Genomic DNA, 18,358 nt, shown 5'->3' with positions numbered 1-18,358 from the left:
TTCCACCCCAACCCTTGACATGAGCAGTCTCCTCTGCCTGTTTCCTTCCCAGTGCATGGTACAGGGCAGAGCAAGCTCTCATGACCAAACACCTCCTTCCCTGTTTTATTTTACCCACAAATCCCAAGGCACCTGCTGGAAAACCTGCTCACATGCACACCAGCACGAGAACATTCACCAGCATGGCTGCCTGGGCTCCACTTCCCTGGATAATCTGGCACCTGCTGTGGTTTAGTCCCACTCATAAAAGAAGCAAAGAACAAACTAGGGGCTCCCACAGGGAAAGTGTCTAACAGAAATTTCACTTTCCATCTCCAACCAGGGCATTGCCTTCTGCTATCACCTTCATTTCCTTAAGCCTAGCCCATGTGCATACCTAAACATAACATAGTAAAACTACAGTAGGCTTCTGTCTAGTGCAGAGAGAGATAGAAGAGGATCAAGTGCCCTTCAGAAGCTGTATCTCATCTCCCCCAGGATAAACACTTGCATGGCATGGCAGCTGCTGGGGATCACTGCCTGTGGAGCTCCAGCAGCACTGCTTTCAGCTCCACACAAGTTTCCACACTGCAATCTCACAGCAGGCAGGCACAGAAGCTCTTGCTTCCAGCAACTGCTTCTTCATTTAGTAAAGAAATTTTAAAGAAAAACAAGGGGGGAGAAAAAGTGTTAATTGGAGCATTCCCATCATAGCAGGGAGGGATACTGCAAGCACCATGCATGGAAAGCTGGATCCATGGAAAGCTGGATCCATGGAAAGCTGGATCCTGCCCTGGCAGCCCCGTGTGAATGGTTGGGGTCAGTGAGGCCAAGATGAGCTCAGTGGTGGCTGGTGGGTGAGCAGAACCACCCAGCCACTGGCACTTGGGTGCCTGTACAGCTCCCAGGGGGATGCCCAGCCCCAAAACTCTGCCTGCATCAGGGAGCTCAGCACCCATTTCTGTATAAAAGCACGCTGCTTGGCAGTTCCTAGAAGGAGAGATGCAGATCTGGCACCTCAAATGCCAGGGCTCAGGTTGCACTTCCCAGAAGCAAGAGGCATGGGGAAGCCAAAATTAGCAGGCTGATAATTCTACCCCTCGGTACATCCCAGTGGTGTAATGAAAGGTGTCCCTGCCCATGTTGGGGTGGAACAAGATGACCTCTAAGATCCCTTTCAAACCACATGATTCCATGAATCTGTGATGATCCCTGGCTCCTGCACCATCATGATTGCTGGTTATTGCAAGAAGATGCTGGCAATCCCTTGCTCATTGAAAAAAATGAGGTGAAATGAGCTCAGAAGCCATAGGATAACGTTCCAGGCAGGTGTTGGGATTGCACCAGCCTGGGTTCCCAGCCCTGTCCCCCCCTGCACCCCTCCATCAGCACTGGGGTCCCACCTTGCATGCCCGAGTGGGTGCTGGAGCAGGGGACTCTGTTCCCTGCCTCTGGCTCAGCAGAGCATACACTAACACTGGGGTTATTTAAAGCCCAGTTTTAACAGCATTCAGCTACTGGTTGCGTGATCAGGATAAAAAATCGCAATCCTAATTCCTGGCCCCCGGTGCCTATGGCAACTGGTATCCGTCTCCTTGGAAACTAATCTCGTGGTATTTGAACAATGTACCAAGGGCCTTTAATCTCCCAAAGACTGTAAATCTTTATTCTAGCCTGCTCTCCTCCAACCCCAAGAGCCAATATAAAAAGCCTGTTGTTTTCCATGAAATCATTAGGAGCCTAACTTGAATTTTATATTACACAGACAAATGCTTTTTAAAAATATTTTTTCTCCCCACTAAATTAAGGAAAAATCCCATATATATGATGTCCCTGGTGTTGCAGCCTTGGCCCCACACTCTGGTAGGGGGTTTGCTTTCTCTGAACAGTGCTCAACACTCTATCCTGGCTCTTGCCTCAACTGGCATGTCCACCTTGTCCATCTAACCAGATACTGCTCCAGATTATTATTATTATTATTTATTGTTATCTAGCAAAAGGCTACTCAAACTGCAAATATACAAAAGTCTAGCAGCAGCAGCTCATTGCTGGGGATAATGAGCAGATGATGCTCCATCCCAGTCCCCCAAATGCTGTAGGGCTCCTTATCTTGCTCCTCTGCTCTCAGCCCCAGTGCTTTTTTCTTTTGCAAAGCTGCTGTTGATGGCACTTGCCCCTCCCCAGCTCCCAGACACTGCTCATCACCCACTTTCTGCTCTGCACAGGCAATTAGTTTGCTCTGCATAAGGTGGTCCCTGACAGAGAGATACCACATAATCTCATTATGTTTAATTTTATCTCTAGCATTTCTCTCTGGTTATTGGTGTCTCAGTACTGAGTATTCCATGTTACAGGATGGGCTGTTTGCTAATCCAGGCTGGCTACATAAATAAACTCATTAAAAAAAATAAACTGGCTTTCTAAAGGGATGAAAGAAGGCTCAGAGATGGGAGCATCCCATGCCCTGAGTTTCCTGCTCCCTTCTCCCTTATTTTATTTTATGGGATGAATCACAAAGGTGAGAGCAGGTCCTGGGTCATCCCAGCCCCAGAGTTGGGAGCATGTGTGTAGAGTGCCAGTGGCTCCCTGCCACCCAGAGCTGGGCACCCTGCACAGGGCAGTGACTCACGCTGGCAGTGGAGGAGTGCTGGGTGAAGCCAAGCACCCGCCCTGGTGTGACCCGTCAGGTGAGGCAGGTACTGACAGTGCTGCCTGGGAGGAGCAGCCAGCCACGATCCCCATTTCCTCCCCAGGCAGCCTCTGGCCACCACACCAGCCCCAAAACCTGCCCTTTCCCATGCAAACCCTGCCAAGGCTCAGCATCGCTGCTGCTGCCAGCCCCAAAGAGCTGTGGGTGCCACCAGCCCCAGGCAGGGACAGCACCTTCCATGGGGAGCCACTGGGGATGGCAGTGGGGCTGCCCAGCATCCCAGCCGGGATCACCAGGTCCTGCTCTGCAGCTCAAGGGACACCCCTGGCTGCTGCAGCCATGCCACCTCCAGCCCAGGTGTCCCCAGCACTGTGACCATCCCCAGAGCTCCTGTGGGGAGACTCTCCAATGTCTAAAACATCTCGAGTGTACATCACAGCATTACCCCCACATTCACAAAGGCTTGGCTTTTTTTAACGCTGAGCCCTGAGCACCATAAGCCTTGCCGTGCTGATGGCAGCTAGCCAGGGACAGGGACAGATGGATGGGACAGACCCACATCCAGGGACAGCTGCTGGTCGCACCCCCCCAGCAACACCTCTGCCTCTGGGGGCTCTGAGGAACTGCACAGACATCAGTAGCCCCACCTGGGCAGGACAGCACAGCATCTTGAGGCGTTTGCTGTGGTAACAAGGTCTCACCTGGTGCTCCCAGAGGGATTTGGACTGCAGTGGGGCGGGGAGTGTGCCAGCCTAGGGCAGATGCAGTGGGAGTGGCTCTGATCCCAGCCCTAACTCAAAGACTGCCTGGGCTGGCCCCAGGGAGCCCTGCTGGGATGGCTCCAGGCTGGCCAGGATCTGTCCCCAAAACAAGGCAGGTCCTCTCCCTCGTGTTTCTGCTGGGAGTCACGTCGGGACAAGGTGACCGAGCTGGTGATACCTCCTCCTTCCCAGGACTTGTCATCACTCCAGCTCGAACATGGCAGCTTGGGACAGCACATCCCTTCCCTGACACCTCAACCCAGCCCAGAGCACACGAGACCCTTCTTTCCCAGGAAGAAACTGGCCCAGATCTGTCCCAGTCCCTGTAACCCCTGTTTGCCAGTGGGTCAGCTCAGCTCCCTGAACCTGCAGCCACCCATCCCTGCCCTTGTCCTGCTCACACTGCTTCAGAAAGGATTAGCCAGGGAAATCATTGGCAGAGGTGTCCCCCAATACCATGGGGCCAGCAGAGCCCAAGGTCTTGCAGAAACACATGTTCCCTCCTGCTAAATTCCAGCTTAATTCTCATTTCCATTGTGTTATGAAATACATTATCTATTGAAACTAAGTCAACAGTTGTTTGCATTTACATGTAAACACAGTGAATATTAGGAGCGGGGCCAGCATTATATTTGCATCCCAAATGCTGCCTGCACTGCTCTCTCTCCCTGGCTCTTCTCCATTTTTGCAGCTAAACACACAACGATGCAGGAGATGGTGAAACCCAAGACCAGAGCAGCCCAGAAAGCAAGAAACCCCTTGTTTTCTCCCTCTATTTTTATTTTTCTGCAGCAGGAGAAGAAACATCCCTTTAAGCCCCCATACCACATCGACACGCACACCCCTTCATCTCAGGGCTAAGTTGAAACTGCTTCAAATTCCCAATGACACACATATCTTATCAGAGCTGCTTTGCATAATGCATAAATATTTATTTGCTTTTAATCCTGCAAAGCAAACCTGCCTTGTGGCACGTTTCCCTTAATCGGCAGCTCTGGCGCCCGACAAAGCGCCGAGAGAAGCAGCGTCCCAAATTCAGAGCCTACTTTAGATGCAAGGGCAGGGAAATAAGCACCCAAGGTCCAGTACCCACCAGCTCCTGGGGTGCCAAAGCAGCCATGAGGCACCCTGGCTCCTTGCCTCCAGGCAAACGAAGAGCTTGGCTCAGGCACCTCATAAATAACAGGAAATAAATAAATATATCTGCACCGTGAAACCATGAGAGAGTGTGCGAGAGGGGGCTTGATGCTGACTTAGCTGGTGATTTTAGACCAGGGAGGGTGGAGATTTTTGGGGCTAAGTAAAGGAAAAGCACCTTGTGACACGGAAGGCAGAGAGCACAGGGCTTATTTTTGGGGTTTACAGCATAGTTATTGTACACGGGCTTGTTGAGTTAAAAAATAGGAGCCCTCCAATGTGATCATCCATGGGGTGGGCAATGAGGGGATGTGCCACCAGACACCAACTCACCTCTGCATCACCCCAGTTCAGGACACTGCTGAGCACAGACCCATCAAGACCCACACAGCCTCACACACTACAAAACTTGTAGGAACCAATAAAAACCGAGAATTTTCAAACATCAAATCACCCCAACACAAAAACCCCCAAATTACCTCTTGCTTCAGCCAAAAGCACAGGAAGCAGCACACTCTCCCTCATCCATCCCCTCTCCACGGAGATCACAGCATCCACACCTGGGCCCTTGGGAGTGTGAATTCATTTCTCAATCAGCTCCTCTTAAATGGGTGGGAAGTAATTAGCAAGGGGTGCAGCAAGGGTGAGAATGCTGTGCCCAGAGAGGCAGGGAGCACTCCACACAGCACTTCACTCCACGAGGTAAACACAGAACTACTTTATAGTGGGCAGGTAAATATTTAAATGGGATTTATTTCAGCCACTCTGCCTCATCCTCTGATAGCCTGTTGACAGACAGAGCCCCAAAAACTTATTCAAAACAAAATGCTGGTTTTCTCAAGATGAGAGGAAGCTCCTTAACCTCTACCCAGGGCCAGTGATTTGGCATTGGGAGGAGAAAACAGCCCAGCCACCCTGACGAGGCTTTGCCCAGGAGCTGAGTGTGATCTTGCATCTCTCCAGCACCGTCTGGGAGTGCTTCTTACAGCCCCAAACCACCAACAGCCAGCTATGAGCACCTCCCAGAAGGGATACTGCTCCATCCCCCATGTCCACTGCCTTGCTACTGAGGACACAAAGCACCCCAAAGTGACAGCCTGTCTCTCTACAGCATCCTCCACATACCAGTGGAATTGCACAGACTCAAGCAGAAAGAAAAATCAATACTGGGAAGGAAGGATCTGGGCTTAAATGTGTATCTGGAAAAAGCGGGTTAGTAAAAGGGGGAGGACAGAGAACCCATCAGCACATCCACAGCACACAGGGTTGAGAGGAATGGTGTTTGCTGGAAAGTTTTCCATAGGTATCACTATGGCTTTCAGCCAGGGAGCACACACTGGGGTACAGACTCAGCTTGGCACTCCCTGAAACAGATCCAGGCACAGTGTTATGGGGAGGAGGAAGAAGAGAGAGATCCCAGAAACATGTCCTGGCTCACAGACAAGCAATGTTGCATGCAGCAGTGGCTGTTATTTTGGTTTTGGGCAGTGTGGAGCCATGGGGACATGGGGCAGCACATGTAGCAAGCCAGCAGCAGCAGCAGGAAGACAGTGACCCTCCCATTGCTGTCCTCACCTGCAGCCCTACAGGAGACATTTTCCCTTCTGCTCTTCTGCTCTTGCACCTCCACAGAGCCAGCTCGAGCTGCCAACAGGCACCAGCTTCACACCCCACGGGGACAATGCCACAGCAAAGTCCACCCAGTCTGGACATGGATGAGACCCCCACAACGTGCCAAAGCTGCATCCTGCAGCATCCACAGCAGCAGCTCCCCACAGCACAGACAATTCCACATTATTTTGAATGATCATGTTTAAAATAATAAAGGACGCCTACGTGCTCAAGTGCATTGGTGGCAACCCAGCACCAGCCCAGCAGTTAAAAATAGCCCTTTCCAGGAGTGTGCTGCCAGCCTTGACCACAGGCACCCCTGGCCCTGTGGGACTCACACTCTCTGCTCTGTCCATCAGCATCACCACATTGGGTGCATGGCACACACAAAGGTCAGCAAGTGTTGAAAGATGCATCTTGCTTGCAGGAAAAAAAAAAAGAAAAAATTAACCAGAAGGAGAAAAAATATATTCAAGGACTCTATGCTGCTAGGAGAAAGAGAAATAAATCAAGATGGGGAGAAAATGTACTGGGGTTCAGACCCCAACCCAAACAGCTGATGTTCAGAGAGCACTGAGGTGAGGTGCAGAGGGGAGCCAAGCATCACCCCTGCCAGATGTGAAAACAGAGGAAACATTTGCATTACAGAGGTGGTGCTGGAGGTGTCTTTTATCATGGAGAGCCTCGTGCAGGCAGCAATAGGGCTGGATTTCTGCAGGTGTAATTCCCACAGAGATAAAGACCTTGTTTTTCAACAAGCAGTGGTATTGTACATAAATTACAACAGAAAATGTGGGGAAACAAAGAAGTTTTCAAGAGAGCACATAATCTTTAGATGGGTGGCATAGGGAAAGCTGGTGGGTGGCTGTGGGAACACAGCACCAGGGAGAAGTGGGGCTGATCTCACTCTTCCACCCTCCAAAGGAATAAACCTTTAGACAGGTGGGGGGAAAAATAAGCCCACCTAACCAATAAGTATTTGAGGGGCACAGATGAAGGTGGGAGCAATGGATGCAGCAGGATCCAGCAAGGAGCCATGGGAAGGGCATAGGTGGATGCTGGGTCAGTCCCAGAGCCAGGTTTTCACTCTGAGAGCTCACATGGGAAGGAATGTGTCAGGTTGATCAGCTCATGACACCAGTCATGCTTGTCTCTCTTAAATGTCTTTTCTCTTAAATGTCTTTTTTCTCCCCTCTCAATTTAAACAAACAAAAAAAAACCAACCCAAAACAGCCTGACACTAATTCTGACAGGTTTAATAAATGTTTAATGTCCTGTTAAAGGTCACCACCCACTTGCTTCTGCCCGTGGATCTGCAGTAACAGCACTGGGGCACTCTGCTTGGGCTGTGCTGTTTCAGTAGGGTCCTGATGCCCAGCGTGCTCCTTTCCCAGCATCTCCCAAGGAGCTGTGGGGCAGGGGTGGCAGGGGACTGGCACATGCAGTGAACCCGAGCTAGCCCCCATCTTTGATGGGACAGGCTGCCCAGAGCAGCTCTGGATCCCTGGAAGTGCCCAAGGCCAGGCTGGACAGGGCTGGGAGCAACCTGGGACAGTGGGAGGTGTCCCTGCCCTCGGCAGGGGTCTGGAACAAGGTGATCTTTAATGTTCCTTCCAACCCAAGCCATTCTATGGTTCCTTGATTCAAGATCCTGGATGAACTTCATCTGGGGGCATGGAGCATGGAGGTAAAGACATTTTGGGGGGCCAAAATACCAAACTCTAGCTCAGGGTAAAATGCTGTAATTTCACTTAAAGGGTTTCTGGGCGTTTTTCCCTAGAAAGACAAGATGAAATTACAGCCCAGTGATTCCCCTAAAGGGTGCAGAGCAATTTATTTTCAGTGATCCTCTTCTAATGAAGCCAATTTTTAACCTTGTCAGAAGGTGCATGCAGGCTCGGGGCACTGGTGCAGCTCCTTCCCCCCACGCCTGCCTTTCCCAGGATGAAAACCTCCAACCTAAACCCCAACCAGGATGTTTATTTAAGACCCAAACCCCGAAGGCATTTTAAACAAGCAAAGTTCCTCACATATTTTGCCGACCAAGTGCAATCCTTCCTGCCAGTGATTGCAAGTTTGCACCCAGGGGGGCGTGGGGGTCCCTGCTGCCACCAGGGTCCCACTGCTCAGGTGGGAGCAAGGATGATTCTGTGGGACCCAGGGACCTGGTGGCATCCTGTGGTGTCCTCACAGACCAGAGCATTCCAACACATCTGGGTCTCCACAGCTCAGCAGTGTGGTGGCCCAGATTTTGGGAAACTTGCCAATGACCCAACCATCGCCCCAACAGCCTCACTGTGCCCCAGTGGGAGCTGGCCCTCACCAGTTGGAAGGGTTCAACAGCTCACATCCCAGCTGATTAACAGGGAGGAAGCCATAAGAAAAAAGCCTTTTCTCCATCCATACCTGCCTCTCGTGTTTCTCCCAGGACACATCTGACACCAGGCAGCAGAAGAAGCAGGGGAGCAGCAGCACAGCAGGCAGCTCCCACTGCTCCCTGCAGCAGCTCTTCAGCAGATGGTGGCTCATAACATCATTATGTTTACCTAACAAGATTGCTTTATTGTAGCCCTCCAACAATAAAGCCAGAGCATCTAAAAGCAGTGGCCAACGCCTGGGCTTTGACAATCCTGGTGCCAAAAATATATATATATACCTAATTTTAAATCTCTATATAAACCATTATTTTAGAGGTCACAGTAATACATATACTTTTTTTTTCCCCATACTAAAACAGATGTGACTCACATGCAAGCAAAAAGACATTCAAAGCTTTAAATTCTTTTAAGTGCTGGGGTGGGGAGTTGCTGTAGCAATTTGGGTAATGCCACGGGCACACAGAGCTCAACCCCCAATCTACCCAGACCAGGACGCCAGAGACAGCATTCCTCCTGGCAAGGACTGTCATTCCCTGTCTGCACAGCAAACAGGGTCCCAGCCTTCTAAATAATAATGCAATACAAATAATAAAAGATAATTCCCACATATTTAATCATTACCAGAGCTCTGGGAAGAAATGATAATCAGGCCCCTACTAATTAGGGAGACATAATCCTGCCTTTCCTACAGGTTTTTCCATCCCTGTCTCCTACCCTGCAGTGAAACAAGCAGAAATCCAGCCCAGTGGGAAGGAGTGTAGCTTTGGTGGAAGCCTCAAACAGATCCCAAAGCACAGGCACAGTGGGCACAGCCCCATCCTACCACTGCCAGGGGAGACATGCCAAAATACCCATCCCACTGGACTCAGTATCCCCCCTACCATGACTGCAACCCATCCTTTATGGTACCTCTTGTGAAAGTCCAAGCAGCAGCATCCATCCAGGGAAAACCCTACCCTTGCCACCAGTGTCCCTCTGGGATGTCAGCCCTGCAGCAGGGTATGGACCAGCAGCTTATCTCAAGGCTCACCCAAAACCTTTGAGCATCCTGCAGCCTTCAGTGATGGTGGGCAGGCAGGGAGGGCAGTCCCTGCCTTCCTGGCACTGCTCCTGGTGCCATCGAGGTGCCACACGTGCTCTTCCTGCTGCTGAGCCCTAATGAACTGGACAGGGTTAATATCTGCCAATTAGCAGCAGGGCTGGGTTTGTCCCTTTCATCTGTGCATCCTGTCATCGTGGGAGCTCTGCCCACCGCCAGGGAGCCACCTCCAGCTTGGTGAGATGGCCAGAGCTGCCTCCACTGCCCAGGGCCAACCCACTGGGGCTACCAGGCTGGAGCCCAGCAGCAAATGGGCAACCTGGCAGGCAGTGCCTCAAGGCAAGGTCACCTCTCCCAGGTACTCAGGAGTAGGTGGAGCAGGTCTGCTCCTTCCCTGGCAGGAGGCACATCCACACAAACGCAGCTGGAGCTAAAGACAGAATGTGGTCTCTGCCAAAACCTGGGCACAGAGATGCACTCATCCCTTTAAAGGTAGGTGAAGCATCTTCCAGCACAGCAACCAGATAAAAACCATGGAGATCTTTCTCACTCATTGCAGTGATTTCATTTTCCAGTGCTATTTTGCTCTGGAAGACTCTCCCTTCTTAAGTTTTCCCTAAGCCAGACCAACTGCCTCTATGCTCTTCCAAACAAGTTACCTGTTGAAAAACTTTGAAGGTTTTCTGCCTTTTTCCTCTTCTATTCTTTTTTTTTTTTTTTTTTAGCAAGGGTAAAGGAAGCCAAGGGTTTCTATACAGCCATGCCACTGCCACAACCTAGGGCCAGGATCCCATGTACCCATCCTGCTTCATCCAGGGATTTAGGACTGAAAAGTCTGCTGCTGGCCAGCAGGCCCCATGTTTTTCTCTCAGAAGCACCTAAGTCTGTGCATCCATTGCAGGGGGAGGTTTCTCCTCCAGGGTATATCCAAGCCAAGCAGGACACACAACCCTGGCAGCGACCAGCATCAACACACATCACCAAAACGTTCAAGAAATTACCCAAAAATTTAAAATGGTTAAAAACATCCTACCCACCAGTTTTCTTCCCAGAGGGATGTACACCTAAAAACACCCTCTGGGCTCCCAGGTTTTAATCTGCCTGTGGGGCTGTGGGAACAGATCAACAACAGGCCTGTGGTGCCCAGCACAAGCCTTTGCACACACCTGGACAGCTCAGGGGCACTGCCAGACCCCAGCACACCCCGTAGGGAATGTCACCCATGGGCAGGAGGCATTGGGGCTTGTCCATTCAATCTCCTGGGGCAGAAGTCTCAGGCATGCAGGTGGGCACTTGATGACACATTTCCTGCTACCCACCAAGCTACCCACTGGCACTTGCTCTGTTTGATGTTAGGGATGTAAAGAAAATGAAGATGGGACATCTCAGCCCTCATATGAGAGGTGGAGATTGGCTTTGAGGAGGGACACGCTGGCAAAGGACGATGACAGGAGTGATGCTCCTCGCTGGTCCCTACTCATTCCACTGAGATTAATTATATTTTTAAACCAGCTAGACCAGCACAGAGCAGAGTCAAGACAAAGTGAAGCCAGAAAACTCCAACAGAAGCCGTTTGCATGGACAAATGTAAATACTGCTCAGCACAGTCTGCTCCCAAGGAGGGGATCCATGTGCTTTTCTCCACAGCATCCAACCTCAAGGGATGCTTTCCCTTGCTCCCACAGCAAGGAAAGCCTTGCTGTGTTCTAGCTAAGTTCCTAAGGTGATGCTTGGCAGCAGGATGGGACAGGAGGTGGTCCCACATGTCCCAGCTGATTTGAGGGGTCTCTCTGGCAGAAACATCCCAGCCCAGCCCAGCCGCCCAGCCCAGCCCAGCCCAGCCCACTGCTCTTGGGAAATTTAACCAAGGGGGCTGCACCAAGATATGAAGCATCAAAATGGCAAGTCAGAAATCCCCATGGCCACAATTCCTAAAGCCCATCTGGGGCCACCACAGCTTCCTGCAGCTCTTGACTGCTTTTTAAAGACAACATTTAAAGAAATGTAAACTTTACATGCCCTGTGAAGGGACAGGGCTGCCACAGGGCAGAGCAAAGTCCTGGGAAGCTTCACTTCAGTATGCAAAGAGCTGCCACCTCCTCTGCAAACCTCCAGCTGGGGCTGCTCTCTACCCCCAGCCCCCTGCTCTGGCCACAATCCAGATGGACACCAGATGCCCTTCCCCATAGCTTCCAGCTGGGCTCTTCCCAGTGAACGAGCCAATAAATACATATTTAGCTCACGGATAGCTATCTCCATCTTGGGAGGGGATCCCAGTAGGTCCTTTCCTCTCCTCCTCCCTGTCCTCCAGAAGGCCTCTGGTGGTGGCAAACCTCTGCTTGCCCCTCAGAGCCTGAAGAAGTTTTGTCATTACCAGTAAGGTCACACACGTGGCTGGAGGAGCAAAGCAAGAACAATAACATAGCCCCTCGCCCACTCATCATCCCCCTTACCCGAACCACCACATCTAAGTGGTAACTTGCACCTAAGCCCAGTCATTCTGGAGCAGCAGGACCCATTCACACATTTTCTTCCATGATGAACCACCACCACCTCCACTCACTACAGGCATCTGCAAATGGATGCTGGCAGCACACAGAATAACCATGCCCCAACACCACTGCCCAAGATGGGGATAGCCAGCACCAAGTCCTGCATCCACCCCAGGGGTCAGCCCTGCAGGGAAAATCCAGCTGGAGTCCCTGTGCATTCTTCCAGCCTGGCTGCTGGGGTGCTGCTGACAAAATTCCTGAAGGAAGTACAGGGCATTGGTAATTGCCAAAAAAAATCTGAGCTATTTCCTGTGGGAGAAGCAGGCGGGAATCCCCCATTAACTCCAGTAGCCAGAGGTCGTGTTTTGGCCCGGGACTTTGGGGGTTTGGTATTTTTCTCCTTTCTTTACACAGAGCATCACTCCAGTTTTATGTGATGCACACCTTGTGGGACAGCCAGACCTGTACCCTCTGTGCTGGCCCCAAAGCCCACCTTTGTCATCAACTCTTGCCCCATGCAAGGACCTGAAAGGTTCTTGTGAAAGAGCTGGGCTGCCAGTAAGGGCACTCTGTCTTGCCCAGGCAGATAGAGCCAGGTTGCTAAACATGTCCTTGAGCAGCTTCCTGCTCACCTGTCCCAGCTTCTCATTAGCAAACCTGAACGAGCAGCAACCAGTGGCAGCACCAGCAGCTCCTCCAGAGATGGGAAAGCCCTCTCAGGAGAGAGCAGAAGCAGGCAGCAGTGGCCACCAGAGAATATCCTTGGCATCATTCCTCAGCTTCTGCAAGCACCATGCGAGGGCAGCTGCCCAATTCCTTCTCCTGTCCACAGAGTGGCAATACGTCCCTGGCAGGTTTCAGCCCAAAAACGTGGTTCTGAGAGGCCATGCCAGCTTGGAGAGCCAGGATGCATAGGAAAACCAGTGGCACAGCCTCAAAGCAGGGCACCCTGTCCCTTAGTGGCCACCACCACCAGTGGTCACAGGGACTCTGGCTCTGTAAGGCTAAAGGGAAAAGAGCAGGGAACCCACGGGTGTCCATGAAACCACACTGCCCTGACACACAATCCTGACATGCTGCTGACATTGCTCCCACGGGCTGCAGCAGAGGCACTGGGACGTGGCTCTCAGCACCCCGGCTGCCAGCAGGGTCAGATCTCATCCTGGTGGTGCCCATACTGCTCTCTCATTTCAGAACAAATGCTGCAGCAGCTTCCACAGAAGGGGATTCTGTCGGCTCAGATGGGCAACAACCTTATTGGGTCTGGGTGCTTTGTTGGGGACTCTGTGGAATTAAAGGCTCTCACATCCACAAGATCATTCCCCAGCTGCAGCACTTCCGACAGCTCCTTCAGTGGGAGCAGCACGAAGAGCAGACACCCTGAAGCCAAGGGCTCCCGTTACACAAGGCTACATGCTGATGTCCCCAGGTGGCTCCAATGTCCAGAGCTCGCACAGTGACAGGTGAGGGATGTGGCAGTAGGCTGGGTGACCAACCCTAAAGTGCCCATAGCACCTAGTCCCGTGGCTCTGCCACGGTCTCAGTGCCTCCCAAAGTGCCCTCGTCTGGCTGTGCCCAGAGCCCACCACAAACACCCAGGATTACCTGCACAGCACTGCCGGGTCCAAGGCTCACTCCTGCACAAGATGCATTAATAGGATCACTCCAATTTACAGCTTATCCCAGATAAACCCACTGCCAGCCCCACACGCTGGAAGGACAAGGGCACCCGCTCCTCAGGGAGCAACTTTCTCCCTATCACAGTCATCCCTTAGCACCGAAAATCCTCCACTTGCCCCTGCAGAGGATGCCTGCTCCTTCAGGCTATGGGCCACGGTGCCAAGGCCAGTGACCAGTCCAGCCGAAGCCCCAAGCGCTTCATCAGCTCAACACCGTGTTTCTATTTCCAGCAGCACTGCTGCCAATCCCACAGCAGCGAAGAGGAGGCAAGCTCCAGCGGAGCCCTGCTTCCCTCTCCCTTCCTTCCTGCCACCGTCCAACGCAGCCGGGGCGGGTGGTGGTCCCAGAACCGCCTTCAGGATGCAGGCCACCACTGAGGGCCAGCCTGACCCAATCCATCCCCTACCCAACGCTCCCAGCAACCCCCCAGCTCTACTGCTCCCTGCACCCCCTCTGCAGCACTATCACCCCCAACTCCGGATGCCCTCCCAGCCTTACTGCTTCCTGGCATCCCCTCACAGCCCCCACGGATCTCACCAACCCCAAGGCCCGTCATCACCTCCAGCATTCCCCCTACCAGCCCTTACGACCCCCCCCAGCCCCAATGAGCTCAACACCTCCATCAGCTCTAATATCCCCAGCATCTCCAAGCCCTAAAGATCTTCAATATCCTTCCCAACCTTAATACCTCCAGAATCCCTGCCAAGCTCTACTGCCCTGCAGCATCCCTCAACCCTAATGCCCTCACCCAGCCCTACTGCCCTGCAGCATCCCCCAACACATCAGCTCCCAGTATTCCTATTACCCCCCTAACTCTCCCACACTGATGAGCCTGGCATTCCTCCCCCAGCATCCCTCCAGCCCTAACAATCTCAGCATTCCCCCCAGCAACCCTATTGCTCCCCAACATCTCCCATGCCTTGATGCCACACTGCACCCCTACAGCCCTATCACCAGCCTTAATGTCCCCCCGAATCCCCCAGCCCTACCATCCCCCCAGCTGCCCTACTGCCCTCAGCATCCCTCAGCCCTAAAGAGCCCAGCATGCCCCCCCAACCCCGCAGCCCCATCATCTCCCCAGCAGCCCTGCTGCCCACTGACATCCATCCCCTGTGCCTTGCTGTCGTTTAGCAGCCCTGCAGCCGTATCGCCCCTACAGCAGTCCTGCTGCCCCTCTGCATCCCCAGCACTCACCCGAGCCCTGATGTCCTGTGCTGCATCCCTCAGCACCACCCCCCAGATCCCTAATGCTGCCCTGCACACCTCCAGCCCGAACGCTCCCAACCATCCCCCGAATCCTGATCTCCCCCTTGCATCCCTCAGCCCTATCCCCCCCCACCCCAACCCCATCACCCCCCAGCGTTCTCCCAGCCTCAATATCCCCCTGCGCCCCATCGCACCGACCACCCCCACGCTGCTCCCCCAGGGCCGCGGCTGGGGGTGGAGAGGGGACCCGTCAGGAGGGGAGGGGAGGCCAAAACTTTTCCTTACCGCGGGCGGTTGGGGCGCGGCGCTGCTGCCTCCCCCGGCGAGGCTGCGCGGGAGCGGCGGGAGCGGCGGGGGCGGCGGGAGCGGCGGGGGCGGGCGGGCGGGGGCCGGGATGGAGCCGCCTCCCGCCGCCTCCCGCCGCTTCCCGGGCGGAGCCGGTACAGCCCGACAGGGGCCTAAAGGAATGAAAAGAACCCGAGGAGGGGGGTGTTGTTGGTTTTGTTGTTTTTTTTTTTTTTCTTTCCCCCCCCCACCCCAAATCGGGCAGGGAGAGCAGCTCTTTGTTCTGTAATCCCAGTAAAAGTGCCAGCCATTCGCCCCGCCGCTAATCCCAACCCCGCGCAACGGCCGCATCCATTGGCTGCCCTTTACACACGGGATTAACCAGCCCGAAAACGGAGAGGGGGGGCTTGTGAAGGCGGTGAGCTCTGCGAGGTCCTTTCACGCCGCGCCGGGGACGCGCCGAGACGTTCCGGGCCAGGGGGGCGCGTCCCCGGCGCTGCCGGGTCTGGGGGTGCCGTGGGTTCGTGTCGCCACCTGTTGGTGTTGGCACGGCTGGGTTTGACACGGTGTGGTGTGCATTGGCACCTCCTGGCACGGCTTGGCACGGCTTGGACATGGCACGGCACGGAATCGTAGCATCACAGAACGGTTTGGGTTGGAAGGGACCTTAAAGCTCATCTTGTTCCAACCCCTCTGCAATGGGCAGGGACACCTTTCGCTAGACCACGTTGGTCCAAGCCCTGTTCAACTTGGCCTTGAATGCTTCCAGGGATGGGGCAGCCACAGCTTCTCTGGGCAGCCTGTGCCAGGGCCTCCCCATCCTCACAGGGGACAATTTCTTCCCTGCGCTCTGGCAGTGTGAAGCCATTCCCCTTCTTCCTTTCTCTCCAGGCCCTTGTTCAAAATCCCTCTCCAGCTCTCATGAAGCCCCTTTAAGCACTGGAAAGGTCTCTAAGTACTCTAGGGTCTCCCCAGAGCCTTCTCTTCTCCAGGCTGAGCAGCCCCAGCTCTCTCAGCCTGTCTTCATTAGCAGAGGTGCTTCGGAGACACAGCACAGCTCAGCTCTGTCTGTCCTGCACAGCTCAGTTCAGTCTGTCCTGCACAGCTCAGGTCTGCACGTCTTGGCTTAGCACAGCATAGCCTGGCATGGGGAAAGCAACCCACCAGGAGTAAATGATGCTTTTCTGAGTTCCTTGCTGCATGTTGACGAATGGCAAATTAAAATGAGTGAAAAACTACTAAAAATAACTTGACAATATTTTAACCTCTGAAGTTTTAGAAGTACTGACACTTTTCCCTGGAAGTACGTGTTAGGCAGTGCTCCATTATCTGCCCTCTCCAGGGCCACGGGGAGAAGAAAACATTTTAAGAGGAAACATTTTTTTTCCAGTTTCTGGAGGAGCAGAGAAGGGGGGGGTTTCTGTGCACTTGAGTAATATGCAGGCACCCAACACCTCATGTGTACTCTCCCCATGTCATCAAGTCTGGCAAACTCATTGCACTCGTAGCCATAGGCTGAGGGCTTCACAGGGGCCCAGCAAATCCCAGTAGGTTTCCAGTAGGAATACTCAGGACAAGACTGGGGTAGTCAGAGCTGGTCTCTAATTCATACCTGTGGTGCCTGGAACCATGAATGGTATGTGAGAACACACTAGCTGACAAATTAAACAACAGATCTTCCTGTGAAGAAAGAAATCAGGGCATCTTTTGGCTAATTAACTCCAAGCCAGCACCCCACCAGAAAAACAACCACCCACCAAAATTAATTTAACTAGGTCACCAAGAACAGTGTGGGGGAGCTGCCTGCACAAAGCAGGCAGATTTCCATGTCCTGCTTTTGCTGGTGGCCTCTGTCACTTCCCCTGGTACACTGTGGCCCCTGAGTGGGGAAATCTGCCTGATTAATAAAAAGAGGGTGAAAAAAAAAGTGTGTTTTGATGCAACGTCTCTGTGCTGTGGCTGTGCACATCCCCTGCTCTGTGGCCCCACAGTGCCCATGGCAGCAGATAAAGGTTTGGGTAGGATGGAGCTCCTGCCTGCAGCCATCCTTGAGTCAGGCTAATGCCAGCATTGATGAGGGAGCATTTGTAGATCAGTCAAAGGAATGTGATGGTGTCTGTATTGGGAGAATTGTGTCCCCCAGCCCGTGTTCAACTCATCCCTACTGCAAATAGTCTGCAGGCAACACTTTTGAGGTCCTTTGAAAGGGTGCCGCCCCTCAGACCTCGGCAAGGAGAGGGTCCAAGGTTCTCTGGCCAAGGACAAGCAGCTGGCTTGCTCTAACAGCCCAGGGACATTTTTTGCCCTTTACCTTGTTGCAGCAGAGCTGGTCCCAAGTCTGGGACCCGAATGCTGAGCATTGGGGGATGGCTCTGTAACATCTGGCTTTGGGGTCTCATTTTTCTCCTCACCGTTGGAGACCACGAAATGAAATGAGGCTGGAGACCCATGGGTGCCACCTTTGGTCACCAGTGTATGAACAGGGAGCTCAGTCCCAATAGCTCCCAGCAGAGCCTACTCCTACCTGAGTAGGGGTATGAGAGCTAGGGACAGGGAAAGGCCAAAATAATCCTGGAATTTAGAGAAGAAGCCTGGGAAGATGGTGGGAAGGAGAGCAGGGCCACTTGAGGAAATCTCCTGGGGCTGTTGCCAGTTGGGGCTGTGGACTTTAGGGAGGAGGTGGACAACACCTCAGATGGGACTGCAGATGTTCCACAGATGTTCCACTGAAACTGAATCCACTCAGGTTCGCTCAGCCTCCACCCTCTGGGGATGCTCATGCTGATGAAAAGGACACCTGGTCCAGCTGGGGGACAGATGCTATGGCTCAAACGTACTCTTGCATCTCTTTCCCATGAAGGAAGAAACCTGTCACATCAGGGTAAAAGAGGGGGCAGGATGTTTTATTTGGGGACCAAAAGAATGAGCCACACTAAGCCGTCCAGTGTGAGAGGGATGGTTTAATCTTTTCTATCTCAGCAATAAAGAATTTCCTTGTCACAGTGCCAACAAAAGAAAAGGCAACATCACCAAGAAACAATCCTATCTGCAGAACTCTTTTTTTATATAATTTGTTAATTAATGACTGCTGGGCATCACAAGGATTGTTGTTTTCTCTGATATGCTGATTTCTTCTGTCT

General features: G+C 52.8%; 1 protein-coding gene across 10 annotated transcripts in view; it reads right to left on the bottom strand.

Moving 5' to 3' along the window:
- Window positions 1–15,285, bottom strand: part of GTF2IRD1 (GTF2I repeat domain containing 1) — a 70,209-nt gene extending 54,924 nt beyond the window's left edge. For 6 of the 10 annotated variants that reach the window (XM_088176922.1, XM_088176926.1, XM_088176936.1 and 3 more), the window contains exon 1: window positions 15,219–15,285. The gene's annotated coding sequence lies outside the window, so the exon portion shown is untranslated. The remainder of the gene's footprint in view (window positions 1–15,218) is intronic. The other 4 variants (XM_088176923.1, XM_088176927.1, XM_088176935.1 and 1 more) reach the window with 1 other exon arrangement.
- Between the last annotated feature and the right edge of the window lie 3,073 nt (window positions 15,286–18,358).

This window comes from Sturnus vulgaris, chromosome 21, assembly GCF_052056855.1.
Source record: "Sturnus vulgaris isolate bStuVul1 chromosome 21, bStuVul1.hap1, whole genome shotgun sequence".
NCBI classification, from domain to species: domain Eukaryota; kingdom Metazoa; phylum Chordata; class Aves; order Passeriformes; family Sturnidae; genus Sturnus; species Sturnus vulgaris.
This window is presented reverse-complemented; position numbering and strand designations above follow the sequence as displayed.